General features: G+C 43.8%; 1 long non-coding RNA gene across 1 annotated transcript in view; it reads left to right on the top strand.

The window, feature by feature from the left end:
• Positions 1–13,564, top strand: part of LOC311529208 — a 68,181-nt gene extending 54,617 nt beyond the window's left edge. The window contains exon 4 of the long non-coding RNA XR_014713791.1: positions 12,325–13,564. This is a non-coding gene — a long non-coding RNA (uncharacterized lncRNA). The remainder of the gene's footprint in view (positions 1–12,324) is intronic.
• The last annotated feature ends 4,610 nt before the right edge of the window (positions 13,565–18,174 follow it).

The following is an 18,174-nucleotide window of genomic DNA, read 5'->3' as shown; positions in this document are numbered from 1 at the left end:
CCGTCTGAGTGAAATATGTTGCTGATAAAGTCCCCAATTCAGGAAAGTGCTTAAGCATCCACACTAGGTCAGACCAATGATCAGTCTAGCCCAATGATCTTGTCTTCTGACAGGGGCCAGTCCCATATATTTTAGAGGGAATGAACAGAATAGAGCAATTTTGAGTGACCCATCCCATCATCCAGTCCCAGCTTCTTGCACTTTGAGGTTTAGTGGTACTGTGGACATGGGGATGTGTCCTTGACCGTCTTGGCTCACAGCCATTAATGAACCTATACTCCATGAATTTATCGTATTCTTTTTTGAAGCCTGTTATACTTTTGGCCTTCACAACATCCACTTGCAAGGAGTTCTATAGGTTGACTGTGCCTTGTGTGAAAAAGTACTCCCTTTTGTTTGTTTTAAATCGGATGCCTAGTTCTTGTATTATGTGAAGGGGTAAATAACACTTCCCTATTCACATTCTCCACACTAGTCACAATTTTATAGACCTCGCTCATATTTCCCCTTAGTTGTCTCTTTTCTAAGATGAACAATCCCAGTCTCTTTACTCTCCCCTCACATGGAAGCTGTACCACACCCCTCATAATTTTTGTTGTTCTCTGCATCTTTTCCAATTCTAATATAGCTTTTTTGAGATGGAGTGACCAGAGTGGCATGCAGTATTCCAGATATGGGCATATCATGGATTTATGTAGTGGCAGCATATTTTCTGTTTTATTATCTATCCCTTTTCTAACGGTTCCTAACATTGTTAGCGCTTTTGTCTGGTGCTGCACACTGAACAGATGTTTTCAGAGAACTGTCCACAAATGACTCCAAGATCTCCTTGAGTGGTGATAGCTAATTTAGACCCCATCATATTGTATGCATAGTGGGGATTATTTTTTCCCATGTGCATTATTTTGCATTTAATCAACACTGAATTTCATCTTCTATTTTGTTGCCCAGTCACCCAGTTTAGTGAGATCCCTTTGAAACTCTTTCCAATTAACTTTGGACATAACTATCTTGTGTAAATTTGTATCATCTGCAAATTGTTACCTCACTGTTCACCCCCTTTTCCAGATCATTAATGAATATGTTGAACAGCACTAGTCCCACTGAAGATCCTTGGGGGGACCCTGCTGTTTCTCCTTCTTCATTGTGAAAACTGAAGATTTATTCCTACAGTTTAATTCCTGTATTTTAACCAGTTCCTGATCCATGAGAAGTTGATAAGTTCTTTTGAAAATCTTGCAACCTGGCTATACAAACACACATGTACATGAATTACACATGCTAATTTGTGTGCTACTTTTGATATCCAGAAGTAGCTTGTGACTTCTGGCAAAATAGCTGCCCGGGCCAGAAAGTTAAATTATGAGATGGCCAGTTGAAATTCTCCTTTATTTCTGGAATAAATATTCCAAGAACATGATGTGGAGAATGAGGAGTTCTATATAGTGTATTTTATAAATATATGTCTCCAGATTATCTGTGTGATCTTTTCCTGCTTTACGGTATAGCGTTAAATCAAAAGGGTTGTTAAAGGAACCCCAGGAAAGGCAGAACAATGGTACAGATAAGAGGCTTTGAGAAAACAACAAGGAAGCAATGTATTGGGGAATACCCCACACCTGGCTGCAGTCAGGCTATGAATAGTTTACTCTGACTAAGGCCAAGCCTAGGTTCAAGGAGGATGCTAAATCATTACAGGACCTGGGGGACCTACAGAAAAAGGAGGATGGGTTGGATGAACTAAGGGGTCTGCCCAGGGAAGGTCAGTGAGAGCTGACAGGCATGCAAGGAGACAGAGAGAGTGTGTGCGCGTGTTCACGCTGTGAGCAGGACTGTATGCTTCTCCCAGTCACAGATGGAGGTCACTGGGCTAGATGAAATGTACCAAAACTTGCAAGGAAAGATTAGGGGTTGTGAGGTTAGGCATGTAGGACTCGGTTTCTTTTAACTCTTTGCTCTATGTGCTTTGTGCCTTGGGGTGAAAGAATAAATAACGCTTTGTTTGGAAGAAGCAGTATGAGATCACTAATCTGCTTCTATCACAAGGTCCCAGAGGAAAAGGCTTACAGTTGCCAAACTCAGTTAGGCCTGTCAGGTTACCAAGGTTGATAAACAGGGTGCTACAGCTCATACATCCAGTCTAGGTGTGATTGGACCATGTAGTTCCAACCAAAGTGAGGTGCAGGAAGCCAGACCTATCAGATGAGGGAGGAGTGCACACGAGACAAAAGAGGTCTGAGGCATGGCTTACCCAGTAACTATGACACATGCTAACATGAATATTTACAGTCAAAGACAAAGTCATCCAAAAGAAGGTGTAAAAATTTTGATATTAAATAAGAGTATCAGAGGTGAACCCTAAGCAAAAGTTTAAAGCAAAAAGGTACCAACAGAGGAATGCCATAGGACTAAGTTTGGCTCTCAGTGACACTGGTGTAAATACATACTTAACTGTATTGGTATAGATAATGAGCTGCAATGGACTTATATAGAGTGTTACTGGAGAACACTAGAATCTAGCCTGTTTCTATCCAAAATAGGTATTGTCAAGTGTAAGAATTTGGACCCAAGTCATTCACCATGTAATTCCATTGAAACTGTGAAAAGAATTTGGCCCTGTGTGTTTGATGATCTAGAAAGACCTCATTATCTGCACCCCTTGGAATCTGTGCCCATTGTGTATATAGGTATCCAAAGAATCACAGAAAGTTGTTTTCTTCTAACACTGATAGGAACTTTATTAGAAATAAAGTGTTGCCCTTAAAGCTCATGCATCCCCCCCTCCTCCAAGATCTGCAGCAACATCATCATACAAATACCTCCTGCCCTGCCTGTTCAGTGAGGAAGGTAATGTGTTTGTGGACACTGAAATAAATGCCAGGTTCTCTAGGACATTGTGTAAAACTATTAGAATCACCTGCATGCTAGACAACTGAATGTAGGAAGAACAGAGGAACTTCTCCACTAAATGCTGTGTAAACCTCTTCTTTAATCCAAATGAATATTAAACTGGTAAAGGGGAGTTATAGTAATTAAAAGTATGCTTCGATCCTAAGCCTTCAAGTGAATCTCAGTAATACTTTTTAGTTAGAGAGTGCACTTGTGTTTGTATAAAATACATATTGTGATATTGGTAGATCTTAGTGTTTTGTCCTTTTTTCCCAAACTGCTTATTAATTTACAGTAACCAGAGAGCTTCTTCTCTTGCTGGTGTGGTCATTTTTTGCATTTAAGTGAGATGCCGTTGCTTTTGCCTCTCTCCCTTTGTTAATCAATATTATTTTCAATCTTTAAAGTAGTTAAACTCACATATTTCCATATTTGCTCAGTAATAACTGAAGGATTTGCACCAAACATTAATTAGTCAGCTGGCTTTCTAGGAAAGGACTATTTGTTTCTGGGCGCAGTGGGAAAAGACTCAGTTGTTCTTGTAGTACTATCGCCATCTACTGTCTAACTATGGCATAGCATCCACAAGAGGAAAAAATTTTTGTGCAAACAATATTTCCTTGTAGCTCTGTGCAGCAGGGCTCTCAATAACTTTACATTAGACTTTATCCAGGACCTCTGATGCCATTTTTCCCCTGAAATCTGAAGTCTGGTCAAAGAGTTTTATCTGGCAGTACTCCCACTGATTTCAAGTAGAAATAACATTTACATGGAGTTTTCCAGCATAAAAATTGTTCCAAGAGTTAGACTCCCTCTGCATTGCCAAAAGTATCAGTAACTGATTTGATTACCTATAAGTTTAGTCTTTAATGTCAACACACAGTTATAGACATCATAAAAACAGATTAGATAAAATTATGGTGAAGGATGGACTTACTGTTGGAGTACCCCGTCGAATGATAAAGCCAGTTGTCCACATCTAGCACCCCCACCGAGGTCGATCGAGGCCAGCTGTGGTCCACCTCTTCTCGTGACTCAGCCCTCAGGCAAGGTCAGGTTACCAGTTACACAACTAAACATTGCTAATTCTTTTGCAACGCAACCACGTCTACAAAGCTACAAACAGTTCCACACTTGCTAGGATAACAGAAAGTCTAACGAAAACAAATGCCCAATCCTGCTGCTCTCAATTCTGGACCCAGTGGTCCTACCCCGTTTTCTCAGGGTTTCCAGTAGTCCATATCCCCTTCTTGGCTTCACACCACCAGTCACTAGTAGTGAAACTCAGGCCCACCCTCTCCACTGGGCTCCGGTTCAGGGACTGTAGGACATGCAGTCAAGGTATACTCTACCTGACACCTTGATGCCACCCCCCAGATTTCACCCTACCAAGCCTGCTGGCAGACCTTTCCCACAGCATCTCCAAGTTCACCCTTCTTTCAGGGCCAGGGAACCCTCCTGCAATCCCATAACAAACTCAGGAGATGAACCCAGCCCCAGGGCTTCCTCTCTGACCGGTTGGGTCGGGGTGGGTGTCCCCTTCCACTGACTGACTACAAAATTTCTCTCAGCAGCCCCCTTCTTCCTCAGGCTGTCTGCCTTTATAGCAATCACCCAGCTCCTCTTACAGCTGGGCCACATCTTTAATTAGGGATGTCCCACTCCCCAAGTGCAGCCAGGTGGGCTAATTGGCCTCTCATATCCATATTAACCCTTTTAAAGCTGGGAAGGGGTATACACCCCATCACATGTGGGCTAAAATGACTTGAGAGTTGCCATTTTGAGAGACTCACCCATCTTCCCCTGTAATTCTGATCAGTGGAGGAACTGCAGCCTCTTCTGTGTAAAGGGTGGGGTGATACTAGCAGGGTGTTTCTACCCGAGCGCTGTGCTGTTGGAATGCGTCCCGCCCCTGGCTGCAAAACAGGTCAGATGTGTTGAGCTCCAAAGCCCACTGTCAAGTCCATCTAGCTGTGGAACTTTTGGAGGGAGCTGAGGTGCTGGGGACAATGGGGTTGGGATCTCTGGAGATGGGTGGGGGAGGGGGAATATATCTTTTGTCTGCAGGTTGATTAGTCTGACTTGGGTTGTTATGTGCTACTGGCACTGTTAATTTTTTGTATAGCTTGGAGCTTTAATAGCTGTGAAAGAGCCTGGAGTCGGTGATAGGTACTTTTATGTATATAAATCAAACTCCATAAACATGTCCATAGAATCGTGTCCTACACATGGACAACAAAAGCTTTGACTTGCTGATGTGGTATGTGTGTCAAACTAGCTATAATTATTTTAGGTGGTGATGTACTTTATCAAAGCTCTAAGATTGTCAACAAAGTGTAGAGTGTCAGCTGTTTGCAATGAACTGAAATATATTAACATATTAATATGGAAAATAATTATTCCTCTGTACCCATTAAACTGCTACATGTTCTGAATTCTGGAATTACCCCGGCTTTCTACAGCGGATTAACTTCTAGTGCTGGGATGTGTGTGTGTTGGGCTCAGTTCTGCAGAAGTTGCACAAGCAAAACACCAGTGGATGGCAATGTGAGCTTTGTCTGAGTGAAGCCTGTAAGACCTGGAGCACTGTTCGAGTGTGGAGATAAAATTTGTAATCTGGCTTTATCTGACCACAGGGTCGTGAGATCTGTTCGTTGAACCAAGTAGGATCAAGTTCAGCATTGAACTAAAGAGGGACCCTCAGTAAAACTGAAGACAGTGGCCCAATTCTCATTTGCACTATGGGCCCCATATACCAGTCTGGTAGAGGAAAGGGGCCTCACAGGTGTCTGAACTGCATGACACTTTAAGGCTCCTTGACACTGTCGGACCGTGTGAAGGGGCCATAATGTAAATAAGAATCAGGCCCCATGAAATTTGCAGGTGTTAGTCACCGCACAAGTTTGCCTTTAGATAAAGCTCTGATGTTCATTGCTGCCAGGGGGTTGGACTTCTAATCGTCTTTCAAAATATGCTACAAGCAGCTCCAACAAACACGTGAACATTGTACCCAGTTACACACCTAAACATTGCTGATTCTTTTGCAATGCAAACACTTCTGCAAAGCTACAAACAGTGCTGTGTAGACTGCGAGCCCACCACCCCAGCACACACATAAAAGTCTTCCATTTTTTACTCAGATGGTCTGTGCCCTAAAACAGCAGACTGGAAGTCTGATCTTTTTATTTATACAGCAGATGTAATGTTTCATAACCAATAAATAGTTCATGGCATATTTCATTCTGTGTAGAAGATGGGCCTGTTGATTTTCAGAAGTTTAGGTGTGCAAATGTGCACACACGTGCACAACTAAATTGCACATGCAGTTACTAGAACAGCACAACAATTATAGCAATTGTATGTATAAATAACCTGTTAGACTAGTCATCTGCACAGAGAATTTCAATGCATGGACACAGGCACCTTTGCATGCCTTCACTTCTGAAAATAATAATAATGTATATACTCAGTATCCACAGGTCTTCCCTTTATTTTGTTGGAGACCTAGACAAACGAATGCAGATACTCTTAATTTTTGTTCTCTGACACACTTGCCAACAGCCTCATTTGGGTCATGACCGTCCCAATTTTCTTCCCTCTGTTCTGGGAGTGGCCAGTGGTTTCATTGATTTTCTTCCTCCTGCCTGATTAGAGCCCCTACTGCCAACCACCTCTCACCAGGAGCAGAGGCAAAAAAAGGGAAGCAGCAGTAGCATCTGACAAAGGGGTGGGCAATAATTTTCACAGGGGGGCCACTCCACAAATTTTGGTAAGTTGTCACGGGCCGCACATTGCTACTATATTAATGGAGGGAGTGCAGGGTCTGGGAGGGAATTTGGGTGCAGGAGGGAGCTCCAGGCTGGTGCAGAGTGTTCGAGTGCAGGAGAGGGTGAGGGGGCTGGGAGTTAGGTGCAGGAGAGGGTGCCGGGCTGGGGCAGGGCATTGGGGTATAGGAGGGGGTGCAGAGTCTGGGAGGGAATTTGGGTGCAGGAGGGGGTTCTGACCTGGGGCAGGGGGTTGGGGTGCAGGAGGGGGTGCGAGGTGCAGGCTCTAGGTGGGAGGTGCTTACCACAGGCGGCTCCCGGCTGGCGGCGCAGTGGGGCATGCAGGCAGGCTGCCTGTCTGCCGTGGCCCCACACCACGCCAGGAAGCGGCTGGCTGCTGGCACCATGACACATCTCTGCATGCCCTTTGACTGAAAACCAGCCGATGGGAGCTGTGAGGACAGTGGTAGGGGCGGGGGCAGTGTGCGGAGATGCTTCCCCACCGCCAGAGGTGCGCAGAGACATGCCAGTAGCAGCCGGCTGCTTCTGGAAGCAGCATCAGGCCACGGCAGGCAGGCGGGACTTTGAGCGGCATAGAGATCACGAGGGGGCAGCCAAAGAGCTTAGTGGGCCAAACAGAAATGTTAGATGGGCTGGATCCAGCCTGTGGGCCGTATTTTGCCCAATCCTGATTTCTGACAGGAGATAGGACAAGTTAACAGCACCAGCCTTAGCAAGCTCCTTATCCACAGAAGTGACGGGAAGATAAGAGAGTAAACACCAAGGGGATTCACCACTGGAGATGGGGAAGAGAGAAGCCCCAGGGGGAAAGAGGGAAGAGGGAAAAGAGCCTAGGGGCAGTAAGAGAGGAACTCAGGGAAGACAGACAATAGGGGAGAAAGGAGATTGGGGGAATCTACAGGAGAGATGCCCCCCTTAGACATTCATGGAGCAGCTGGCTTGCCAACTTCCCTCCTGAATGGGCTAGAAACGAGAGTGAGCCTCATGGCCTCTCTTAATCACAGCAGATAAGAGAAACAGACCTGCAGTCTTCTGCCACACAACAACAACAACAGAAGGATCTTTTCAGGGAGGGGCACTTCCCTGAAGCAGCCCCAAATGCAGCACTATGGAGCTCCTGTTTCACTGGTGATTTTGCGTATTTGTTGCCTTGCTGGTGATGAGGCTTGATGGTGTTCTGTGCATTTCTAACAGCACATCGCCATGACGGAAAAGCAGCATGGATTGATGGGACATCCTGGGAGGGAGGGGATAGGGTCTCATGATTGCCCTCTTGCCCTAGCAGGAATGCTCATCTTTAAGAGCAAATGGCACAGCATATCAGCACTGAGGCTCTGCACATGAAGAGCTTCATATAAAAACAAAGCTAAATATCACCAGGCTGGTCACATCACCCTCTTGAAGAATTGCCAGTCATGACAGCATTCTACGGGTGCTGGCAACCATGTACCCATGCTTGCCTATCATTCTTTATCTAAAGGGAGAACTGCTGCCTTGACTGCCATATTCAATACAAAGAACATTTTAAGCTACAAGCCCACGTTGCCTGGGTACGTTTGCAGGGTTTGCTCAGTGCACAGCCAAGCTCAACCATCAGAGGACAGCAAAGAGATTCCCTCCCTTTTCTTGACCAAACAAGAAAACTGCTCAAGTGGTGTAATGATCTGTGAAGTTCTACTGTATTTGGCAACAAAGAAACTGGTCAGGTTTCAGGAGAACTGCCTCAAACTATTCTATTCAAGCTGACGCTGTCACTTCTGGATCTCTTAATGCTAGGGCACGCACATTATCTTGCGTGTGCCATTCCCAGGTAATGAAACAACTGGCACAATCTGAGTCTTCAGCAGCCAAGATGCGGGAAATGGATGCCAGGGCACAAACAACAGAATTACTAGCATAGAAGTCACAAAGCAACACTAGTTGGTCCACTAGACGTTGTGTTGCCCTGGAGCCAGGGACATCCAGAACCCAGAATTGAGGTCCTGTGTTATAACCTCATGGACATAAGGAAATTCAGAACTAAACAAGCAGGATTTTTCTCACACTGGCCACAGATATCTTGTTTTGGAAAGAGAAAAGTGAGATATTCAGGAAAACATGAGAGCAGTGTCATTGCCTAGCACAGCCAGGCTCCAGTGCACCTGGCTCTGTGAGACGGGGTAAGTCCTACAGTGAATTCGCCACAGCACAATTACATTCCTCGGTGCCCTCCCTTGTACCCGCTAGCAAACATGTGCAGCTGGAACACCACAGGAGCAGGAGTGACATGGGGCATTTTCAGAAATGGTCCAATTTTGCTTGCAAATATTCATGCAACTTGCTTGCCTGGGCCACCGCTGTCCCTCTTTCCACAGTCTCCACCACATTTTTTGGCTTCACTGCATATGCTAAGAGCTTTACTCTCCATTCATGCATGTTCTCCCTCATAAATATATAAATAGTATCAAGACCTAATGCAGTTTTATATTATGATTATCAGCAGAGAGAAACTATCCTTAATATAGTGGAGACCACCAACAAATGAGACAGCACAGCGACCTCAGAAGAAATAATACTATCCAGTGCACTATTAACTGTGTATTGTTAAATATTTGTGTCACAGCAGTGCCTAGTGCTAGGCACTGTACAAACACAACCCAATTTCAAAAAAGCACAATGGCTCCAGGGGAGCCAAAGGGTGAGGCCATGAGTTCCCCTCCAGTAGGACCTGGTGTTAATTTCTTCTATGTGGCAGAGCTTTGTGCCAGAGCTTCGCCCCAGCCCTTTGTGTTTCTCCCATTCCTTCTATGGAGCCTAGTGCAGGCACTGGGCCTACTTCGCATAGTCCAAAGCTGGAGTGGAATAGACAACTTGAGCCATCTCCCTCCCACACTTTCACACCAACAAGGGGCCAGGTGAAAGGAAGCACTAATGTTTCAGGCACTGATATGTTCACAAAGAACTGGCTCTTGACCATTCAGTTTTATTAGCGCCCCAGATCTCAAAGTGTTTTACAGCAGAAGGAAGTGTCATTATCCCCATTTTACAGAGGAGGACACTAAGGCACAGAAAGACAAAGTGACTTGCCACACACCAAGTCAGTGGCAGAGCCAGAAATTGAACCAGCTCTCCTAAGTCCCCAGTCGAATGCCCTATTCACTGGAATACACTGCCTTATTTTGCCTACCGTTTTGAATACATGTGCAGCCGTGGAGAAATCTATCTGTTGAAATGAAACCTCGCTACGGCGTCTGCTAAGTGAGATCACCAGCTCCACACAATCATTCTGGCAAATGCCTTAGGACTTGGAGCTGTTCAGCCTGGAACGGAAAACACATTTTTGTCGCCCCCATCCCCAGGTATAAGTCTTCCCTGTCTCTTTGTTGTGCCAGCAGAGGCGAATTCCAGAACTGGAAACTGAACCGATTTACAAATATGTTGATGGATTGAGACAGTTTCATAGAAGAAACTGATTAAATGTATGTAGATAAAATGTGTTGTCATGTAAACAGCTGCTGCACGAACACAGAAGCTATGTGGACTTAATTTTATTTGTGCACTTTAAAGATTGTGCGGGTGCCCTGCTAAAAAGGAAACAAAGTCGACATTACTCCTGAAAGTAATAAATTAAAGAAATACCAGAAACTATTAATCCTCAGAAAATGTGCAATCCTGTCTCTCCTCCCGGTTGTCAGGAAGATATATATGTAAAATTGAACTGGCACAGCTCTTGAACACGTTCACGTGTCTCACTCGATAGATCTGGTCAGCACCTTCCTTTGAGACTGTCTCAGTTTCTGACTTGAACAGGTCATTATACGTATGCCTCCATCCATCACTTCTGAAGTATTCTGTGAAGACACCGCCATTAGAAGCCAGTGCAGTGAAACCAACTGTCTTTTGTCTGAAAGCAAGCCGTGCGTTTTCACATCACAGGTCTTGGTTTCTTTATTCCAAACATATGGAGGTTTACCTCCTTGTAGAAACAGAGGTTTAGACTGTACCTGCTTTCTTCTTCACCACTTCTTGCTATTTCTGCTATGTAGAATTTGCCTCCTAAAATTACTGTTTTCACAAATTAACCTCCTTAGCTGGATGCTCCTGCTGCTGATCCCAGAGCAATGTCTCTGGGATGTTGTAAGTATAGAAAAAAGAATTCACAACTGATTTAATTTCTGTTTGCAGTCACCTCACTGCACTGACAATACGTGTAGTGCTTTGCTTCCCACATGTTTTAATTGCACCAGTAAAGTAGGCTGAGGTTAGAAGTACAGGATCCTCAGGTCTAATTGTGGGTCTATCACTGATTCACAGTACAAGTGGGCAAATCACTTCACTGCCTCAGTTTCCCCACCTTGAAAATGGGGATAATAATATTTACTTATATCCCCTGCAGAGGTGTTGTACAGCGCTTTGAAGATGTATTGTAAAATGCTATATAAATGCTGAATTTCATCATAGACAACTTGTAGCATAGACAACTTGTAGCTTAACATTCCCACTTCCCCTTGTTTGAGATATTCCGTGCCTTGATCTGACGATACCCCAACCAAGTTTTCAAAGCACTGCAGAGAAACAGTAACTTAAAATGGGGAAGTAACTCTTTCTTCATTCTCCCTAAACGTTTTTTGTTCTATTTGACCCTACAGCTACATTTACACTGGGGCTGTGATTTGCAGCTTGCAGAGATTTACCCATGCTAACTTTAATTGAGCTCGCTCATGAAATATAGCAGTGAGAAGGTGGCATGTGTGCTGTCTGAGCCCACCTCCCCACCCTCCCTTGTGTGTATTCACGTTGCTAGCTTGTGCTGAAGCCCGCACTGCTGTGTCCCCACTGCTGTTTTTAGCGAGCTAACTAGATTACAGCTAGCATGTCTCTGTGAGCTGCAAACTACACCCTCATTTGCAGGGTAGTCATAGCCTTATACTACGATACACACGGAAAAATATAGGGGGTCTTCACTTTAGCAGAAACTTCAAGTACAATGCTTTCAGCAACAACAAAGAAAAGCTGTTCTGCATAATCAAAGACATGCTGCATTTGAAATAGCCGCAGCATCGCCCAGTTCGTGAATCCCATGGAAAGATAAGTGCATTGTAAGTATTTACTGACTCCTTTCTGGGCACAGCCAGGGTGCAGAGGAGAATATTCAAAAACACTGCCATGCTGAACTGGACCCTGGTCTTCAGACAATCAACACTGTGGGACTTCTTTAGCCTTTCCAATGTGGAAAGCCACATACTGCACAGCATGTGGTAGCAAACAATTCAGGGGTGAAGGGATTAAGCTGGTCCAAGAGCAAATCTCATGATGATGTCCATTGAGCATGATGATGTTGTCTGAAGTGGTGCTGAGATTTTTATAGAGTGAGCTGCCAGGGAGAAAAACTGATGACAAAAAATAATCTATAAATGCCCTATTCAAATGGACAAGACGCATGTTATTGCTCGTCGCTCTCCATGCTTTTCTGTTGTCACATTGGACTTCGCAAGTGATGAAATAAAATATCTGCATTGTTTCATAATGACAGGGCACAGCTAGTTTAGGGCTGTTGATGAATAAGAGGGCCTTGAGCATGACTAGGACTGTCTGTTATTCACCACATCAGAAAACAAATGCCAAGTCATTTTATTTAGGGTCTTCTATTCATCAATTCCTTTCCCAACAGGAGCTGAAAGGTGGGTGTAGGAATAAATCAACGGGGAGCAACATTCCCGGGATCAGAAACTGCTCTTTCGGAGGTGGAGGCGGCGCTGGGGTCCAGAAAGACGGAGCCTTGAATTAAGGAAGCGTGGAGCCATAGCAACCCAGGATGGCCTCCGGGAGGGGTTCTGCGTCCTAGAGGTATAACCCTCCCGCCGGGGCACTCCTAGCCAGCTCTGCTGCCACTGATGGGGAAGGGCGGGTAGGAGCGAAGGTCAACACAACACTAGTGTACATATTGGGCCAAAACATCACAGGGGCAACTCCACCTCGTTCTATTGATTTCAATGGTGGTAACCAGAGATGTATTTAGCCAATATTTCCTTTTTCCTTGAAAGATTTGAAAGCACTGATTTGTCTACTCTGATCTCCACAGGAACTGATCACACACTAAACTTTAGCCAGAGATCTGTTTCTATTTTTGTTTTGAGACTGCAGTTTTGGAAGTGATTTAGTAACAAGAATTTGCATTCTTTAAGGGCAGGAGTTTTTCCTTTGATTTCCGTCGGCTTTTTGGATCAGGCTCTAAGGGACCACAGAAAGCTCAGTCTGCACAAGGAGACCCCAAAAAAATATGGCGCATTACAGCAAAGGAGAAGAAACAGAATAACTCATAATAATCTCTCTGGAAAACCTGTGAGGGCATTAGGGGTTACATGATTCAAGTTAGAATGTGTGTGTTTGACTCAGTAGCAATTAAAATTGTCAACCTATGTATTATGGGTCAGATTTTACCCTCTGGCCCTGCGTTCATTTGTGGAAAATCCCAGAAAGAGAAATTAATCTTTCATCATGTTGTAAGAGTTTCAAAATGAGTTGAACACACAAAGCTTTCAGACCAACAAAGAGAACTGTTTTTGCCACTCTATGTAAAAATACTAAGAGAATGCATTTACCATGACATTTCTCAATAATTAACTGTATTCTAATCTCATGCAGAAGCTCACCCTGGTGCTAATTAAGATGAATTGTTTCAGGGGTTTTGAGAAAAATATCACCTTCACTTGTAAAACCTGATGACAACATCTGATGTGTTAGACAGAGCCCTGATTACTTTAACGCACTGTAATGCTTGATAGATAGGTTATACGAAAAACTGTGAGCCTATGAAGTCAACACAGTGCAGATATGGAAGAAAACCAAAGGTAGGGTTCGTATAATTCACATCACAATAGAATGAATTAAAATATAAAGCTGTTTTCTTTGTTTTCAAAAACAAAAGTTAGTATTTCTTGCAATAACCTTGCTTTGACATTGTTACCAATCAATTATACCACAAATAATTCAGTCTTTAATTAGTCCATCTGTTAATTGTTTAAATTCACAACTTAGCTTTATAAATCTGAATAATAACATAAATGCTCCATGGTCTTCGTAGCTGGTTTCTTGTTTAAAAAAGCAAAGTGCCTAAGGGACATTCTTGGGCCGATCACCATATTCTTGAAGTTTGTAAATGGCTTTGACTAGCAGTTTGCAGTCTCCTTCATACTCCCATTGGAATGTTTTGTAGATCTCAACGGACTCTGGGTCTGCTACATGTGGCATGGGAGAGGATTTCAGCATCTCTGATTTCTTTTCACTCGTCTTGCTTGCAGGAAAATTTGAAAGCACTGTAACCACCATCTCCAATTCTTTGCTGCCAGACTGAGGGCTTTGTTGGTCAAAACTTATGCCTTAAACTCAACCAGAAGCTATTCAGGAGCAAATACAGATGACAGAACACCAGGGAAGTGCTTTGTCTGTGAAGCACAACTTAACGAATGAACAGCCTTTGAAATGCCATGGGGCAGCAAAGTGAGTGCCTCCGCTATTGCCAACTTTCACAATTTGAGCCCCCACTGAGGGATGCGGAAGGTTTCATTCACTCCATTTGTGCCAAGATTTAGCTTTCTCCTGACACTGTGTAAGAAGAGTGAGACATACATGGTCTAGTCTCTTACCAGCACTTATTTCCTGATCCTCCCTACATAAGGATCAGGGTTACAAATGGTGATACTCTTGTCACAGCAATGGTCAATCTCCATAGACTCCACTAGCTACTGGTTACACCCAATCACTATCAACTGCCCCCCTCTTCCATTTGTTATACGTATATTTTTATAGCTGCTTTCACTTCCCCTCTAAACCAGGCCACTATTTTACTCAGTACGACCTTCTTCCTCAATTGTAGGATTGTGGCTTCTTTTGGGCTTCTAGTCAAGTGTTCTTAAGCAATTCCCAATTGTCATTCACATTTTTCTGATTAAATTCTTGCTCCCAGCTGATTTGGCTCCTAATTGTTTTCAGCTTTGTACAATTGGCGCTTTTTAAAGCACCAAGTATATACATGACTGGTCTAGCCTTTCTTCTTTATTCAGTTGTGCATCTGTAACTCCCCTTCACGCCTTCAAACACTGCACTCAGAGCTCACCACTTACAGCCACGTTTCTTAACAGCAGAGATGTTATTGCTGTACACACAAAATGTAGGTACATCAAACACGCATTTGTATCTCTGCATTTGTTAGCTGTGCAGATGCACAGAAAGGGTTGGGGCCTTGGTCCTGTCTGGGCTTTGTCACTTTGTATATAATTTCATGGGAGAATCCCCAAAATAAAGATCCATATAATATAAAATAACATTTTGTGACAAGTGATGCAATTAGAGTGGTGGCATTTTGTATATGACCAGGAAGAGTAACAGGAACGGTCTACTTTTATTTAATTAAAGCTCAATGATTTCACATCTAGAGCCTCCTCAATCCAGGATCTCCAGCCTTCAGCCTCGGGTCTTTATCAGGCCCTGAAGCTGGCTTGGGATTTCAGGCCCAGCTACTCTACAACATATGGCTGCAGTCCCCAAGCCATACATCTAGAATTCATTTCCTTCCAGCCCTCATTAATGCCAATTCGATAATGCCCTCTCCAAATGTACACATGCTCGCAGGCTAGGGAGTGTATTTCCTTAGTGCTGCTTGGATGTCACAGCAAAGTGCTTGCTGAGATGTGAAGGCAAAACCAAACAATACAATTACAAAATGTATCAATCATTCTCTAGTTTGCAAAATGCAGATCAGACACAAGGCCAAGTGAATTACAACCACTTCAGGTAGTAAAACTGATGGTTGCTAGAGCAGCAGTGAGTCAACCATCTCTAGCAACTAGACTCATGTGGCCAAGCTTGCAAACTCACGGAGTGCTGTCCTGGAGCCATACATTTTGGGGGCCACATAGAGGGTTTATCTTAGTTGTATGTGTGTATATATACACATTAACACTAGGGGTTGTATGATTTTCCATTGTCCTAAACATTGCACAGTCATTTACACCAGCGTAAAGTGGGTATAAAATGCTATCAGGTCAGAAGGGTAGGCTTATATACCCACTTTGCACTGCTGGGAAGGACTACAAGAGGTGCAGGACAATAGTAAATCAGGCTCATAGTATCTATATCTGTCTGTCTGCTGGGCAAAGGGTACAAACAAATTATTTGTCAAATATATTTGAAAAATATCATGAAGCTCCTGAAATAAATTAGTTGATGATGATTTGAACATCTCTACTTTTTATTAGAGAAAGCTTCGATGAAACTCTGCTACAGTTCCACAGGAGCCTGAGTACCTGTGCCTTAATTTTCTCATCATCCGATGAAACAGGGAAATGATCTCACCAAAGACCTCTTTTCTTGTACTGTTTTTCATGGTCTGCTTCTGTGTGCAACCTTCTTGACTCCCCTCATTCATTCTGCATAGAAATAAAGAACCCAAAGGACTGTTTTAAATGAATGGGCAAAATACATAATGCCTGGTCCAACATGTCAACAATATTTCATCATCAGAGCACAAAAATTCACCTAAGTGCCTTCAACAACAAGCACCAAAACCTGCCATGCCATTAACAATCTTGGACAGTGCAGCAAAGCAGAAACTGTATGGGCAGGCGCGCCCTGTGCAAAGAGAGTCCTGATGGTCCAGGGCGGACTTCCACAGGGCAAGCTAGGGATGAGCACTGTGGAACATCATCTGCTGCTTCTCTGAACAGAAGCAACATGTACAGCCACCATCTGCTGGCTAGCACTCAGTGAGGACATCAGCTTGCATGGCTAGGCATAATGCCCTAGAGATATGGTGTGTTGACCAGGTCTCTCTCCCAGCAGCCTCTCAATTATTATGAGATTATTTGGCCTGGCCTCCAAAAACTCTCACACTGCTGTTGACACAGGGTTTTGTGGCTGCCCGCACCCTTTATTTCCCCATGCATCAGCTGAAAGGTAAGATAGAGCCCTCTATAACTTAACTGGATCTATGTACAAGGCACATCATAATGAATGTCCCATGGATTCATAACATTGCTGGGAGGAATACGGCATGGTGAGCGTGCTGCTTAACTGGACACACTAATGTACAATAAGTGGGCAAAATGTGTTGTGTTCATCCCAAATTTCAAGGAAGAACTTTAAAAGCTGATTGTTAGCAACATATTTTTACTGCACTAAAACATCAGTTTGATTTCTTTGGATATTCCATGCTGGGCGAAGTGATGCCTACCATATTTACTATCATGGTAGCTTGCAATTCTGTAAAGCAAGTAACACAAGAAATAGTAACTCAGTCCCAGAAAGTCAGCCCCGACCCAATCCATGTGTACAACCTCCCCGATCACATCTCACCTTGCCTGCTTAGGAAAATATTTGGGGCCATCTGCCTGAAAAGTGGTGCAGAAATGCAAATTATCATTAGTATTCTTCATAAGAAATGATTCACAGTTCACTGACTCTGAGAGCACTCAATGGTATCAAATAGAGCCTGGGAAAGCGCTCTCCCTTCATTTTATGTCCTGATGTGCACTGACTGGAAACTGCCCGTATGATCTAAGGGTAAATCTCAGCAGCATCCAGGAACTGTGTTAGGCAACAAGCAGTTGGAAATGAAACCTCTGCGTATCAGCATATGAACTGCAATGGAAAGTAGAGGAGGCATTAAACAAATACACAGTGAGATGACACAAACCCTTCATTGCCTTGGCCCATTTTTGATTGTGTGAACCTCACCAGAACTGAGCAACCCAGTCGAAAATAACCTTCACCCAAAATAATAACAACCCCACACCTCTCTGACTACCCGCATCAGTCCACCCAGCACCTCAACAAATGGCCCGGGAAACAGATGAGCTTTGCAGTGGGGCCCTCTAAATAACAAAGCCAAGCTCTGCCCAAACAATAAAGGAGTATGCTTCAGAGCCAACGACCATGCACAGGCAACGGCCTGCCACCAGCCCTGTCCCTGTTAACACAGGGGCAGTTTGCTCTAGTACCTCTGCATGGCAGTGGTACTAAATGGAGAGACCCTCTCTCTCTGGCAGGTAGGTCCTAAACGTGGTAGAGCTTTGTAGGTCAAAACTTATGCCTGAATCTCAACCAGAAGCTATTCAGAAGCAAATACAGATGACAGAGCATCAGGGAAGGTGCTTTCTGTGTGAAGCACAACTTAACAAGCGAACAGCCTCTGCAATGCCATGGGGCAGCAAAGTGGAGGGCCCCCACTGTGGCCTATTTTCCCAATCTGAGCCCAAGTTTCATGATATGGTACTTTTTGAATGCTCCAGAGGCATGTAATTAGGGGAGAATCTAAGCTTCCATTTTTAAAGTAAGTTTCTAGCCCTCTTGGTTGAGGAGGAAAACTTGAAAAACGTGGCCCTTGAAAGCTACAACACCAAAAGAGAAAATACCCCCAAAAGTTACTTGTAAGTTAATCTCATGATTTTGGGGGCCTAACTCATTATTTTTGAACATTTAAACTTTGCAATACTAAACCCAGATCTGCTGAATATGCTGGACT

The sequence above is a fragment of the Lepidochelys olivacea genome, assembly GCF_965140295.1.
Source record: "Lepidochelys olivacea isolate rLepOli2 genome assembly, chromosome: 12".
Taxonomy (NCBI): Eukaryota; Metazoa; Chordata; order Testudines; family Cheloniidae; genus Lepidochelys; species Lepidochelys olivacea.
This window is presented reverse-complemented; position numbering and strand designations above follow the sequence as displayed.